This window comes from Pinus tabuliformis, chromosome 6 (genome assembly GCF_031772625.1).
Source record: "Pinus tabuliformis cultivar Carrire ecotype Pingquan chromosome 6, CPIR1, whole genome shotgun sequence".
NCBI classification, from domain to species: domain Eukaryota; kingdom Viridiplantae; phylum Streptophyta; class Pinopsida; order Pinales; family Pinaceae; genus Pinus; species Pinus tabuliformis.
Genome location: NC_142292.1, coordinates 804,065,410 through 804,068,235, shown reverse-complemented (window position 1 = coordinate 804,068,235; position 2,826 = coordinate 804,065,410). Strand labels below are relative to the sequence as shown.

At 38.1% G+C, this 2,826-nt stretch overlaps 1 pseudogene; it reads right to left on the bottom strand.

Moving 5' to 3' along the window:
- Positions 1 to 1,047: 1,047 nt before the first annotated feature.
- LOC149261240 (TIP41-like protein pseudogene) lies at positions 1,048 to 2,096 on the bottom strand (annotated as a pseudogene).
- Between the last annotated feature and the right edge of the window lie 730 nt (positions 2,097 to 2,826).

Below are 2,826 nucleotides of genomic sequence, written 5' to 3'. Positions count from 1 at the left end.
AGTGGAGCATCCTTCGGATCATGAAAGAGAACTTCATTGAGAAATAGACCAGCATTGAAGCTTCTGAGCAGAGCATGTTTCATTGAAGCAATGTTTGAGTACAACTCTTCATTGAAGTGTTGAGCCCCATCAAATTCAGAAGCATGGAGCATAAGTGAAGATATGTGAATATGCAGTTAAAGCATTGAGCCCCATCAAATTCAAAAGCGTGGACCATAAGTGAATGTTGCGTGCTTTTGCAGTGCTGGAGTTAGTGTGAAACCTGTGTGTGAGAGGGGCCTAGAATTGCATAGAAATTTCCTTGGAAGTCTGCATTAAAATTCATATTCAGCCATGCTTTGGCCTCTACTTTGAGCCTATAATGAATGACGTGTAGATCTATTTCCTGAGACAAGCTTTGAGAAGAACGACAACGAAAACAACTTGGAGCATACATTGAATGCAAAATGAAGAAAGAGGAGCTGCAAGATTTCCATGGGCACTGCAGCGGAAGATATTCAAAGAACTTGTATTTGTAGCTCGATTTAGCCTTTGCATGTAGCTTCTAGTGCAAGGAAAATATCCCAAAAGTAAGTCTTTCACTGCAAATATCTTGTGAATTTGACGGGTCTGTATTTTTGGTTTTTGCCTTGCATAGGATTTAGCTGGAAGTCCAGCTTCCTTCCTGGATTTAGACCCTAAGTTTAGACCATGATTCATAACATTGATTTAGCGGATGAGAGTGCTAGATCCAATCTTGATTAGGCACATGAAGCAGTATATCAGGTTGTTGGAAAAGAATTCATTGGATGTTGGAGAAAATTTGAGGCAGCCAGAGAGGAGGCTGAGTCAAGGCGCCATCAGTTTGTTGACTTGGGTCTAATTCCTGATCGATTAGCAAGGTATGGACATTACAACAAATCAACATTGAAAATATGAGAAGAGGAGAATCATTGTTAACTCCCATCATTCAGCGTGGAAAATATTGTCGTGGAGCAAACTTACAATGAAAACAAAGCGAATAATACCTCCAATTCTAAAGTGTTGAATTTCATGCCATTTGGTTTCTCAACATCGACAACTAAGCTTTTCATGTATTTTCCAAATGATGGCCAATCTTTCATTAATCAAGTTTGTATCATTGTATGCATAAGATTTTGATGGAAAGCCCCGCATAGCTAAAGCCTCAAATGTGCTTTCTCTTCCGCAACGTTCTTTAATGACTACAGGCATCCCTTTGGAATCACTTTCAAAAGAACAATACATGCGAGTATCTCTTACTCTCATGAGTACACCATCAACTCTAAGCCAGAAACGTAGAAGAAGAAACCAACAAGTTGGCATAACTCTAACTTTTACTGTTACGAGTGAAACTCCATTTTCAGCCAACTCATCTTCATACAATACAACCTCATCATAAAACAATATTGGATACTTTCATTGTAATGCAACTAAATTGATGTGGTCTTCAGACTCTATCCAACATAGGCATTCACTTGTTTCTCTCGCTTGCACATCCATCTCTACCTGTTTTCTGTTGGGTTCCAGTACTTCACTGCCAGAATATGTTGTTGTGAATGTGTAATCATAATCCAGTATCACCTGCTGACTTAGCTTACTTCTAAACTTCCATTTAGCTATAGCTGGGACTTCAACTAGTGATCCAAGCTTTTTTCTCCCATTCTTGACGAGCATCAGAATTGAGAATGGGTGCTTCATAGTTTCAATCCACCATTCGGCAATGTGCAAGCCATGGTGCCCATCTTCCAAGAGTTTTCCCCCTACACTTTGAAAGCATCCATCTTATATTGCTTCAGTTTTGCAGTCCTGTTGACCTTTTTCTTTCTGGAAGCACCTCCACTGTTCTGGGGCGTTTTCTTCTCATGTGCTTGTTCAGAGTTTGGTCGATTACTAATCGAAGCTAGCATTTACATGATGTCCGACACTATTTTCAGCAGTTCAAATGATTAACTAAAGACAAATCAGCAAAATACTGGATAGTTTCAGAATCCTCATCTTTTATTCTAAAAAGAATTTCATATTTTTACTTACCATGCCGCTTCATGGAGGGTTTCTCTAGCATTAATCGCAACCTTGAGCCACTGAGGTGGAACCATTGTTGTTAATCTTTTTTTTTTGCATGAAGAGAAGTGGGCCTTCTGTCTAAATAAGAAGTGTTGTGAAGTTAAGTTTCGACCACTTGTATGTGAAAGAGAGGTAAAACAAATATTAAAGTTAACTTTGATGCTAGAACTTGGCATTATCATTGTTTTAGAGTCAGATTTTGAAGACAAATTGACACCAAGGAGTTCTCATTTTGTGCTTGAGATGCCTCACTGAAGACATTATCATGATGATGTATCTTGAAGGTTAATAAAAAGATATCTTTTTGTGGTGATCGTGTCCTAGATCTGCCTGAAATTGTATAAGGGGATCATAGGTACACTCTATGTCATGAATGTGCTTGCATGATTTGAGTCGAATTTGTAAAACACTCTCTTTATTATGCTCAAACAAAACAACTACATGCACATAAGAAAGTTTACATATAAAAGTCATCGATCAAGCTCCTGAAATCAAAGCTCCCATAATCAATTAAGTTCATAAGCACAAAGTGTCACATCATTGACTTGATAAAAGTAATATTCTGCAACAACATTTCACAACAGCTAATTCACGCCATCAAGTTAAGGATGCTACAAATCAAGCACTTCAAGCCTAACGACATCAACAACACTTTTGTTTCACTTGCAAATAAACTTGTTTTAAACTAAATTGTCCCGGTGCATTTTCGGTTGTAAACGACACCCTCATTTGATTTGTTACAGTCCATACATTAAGTCAAGT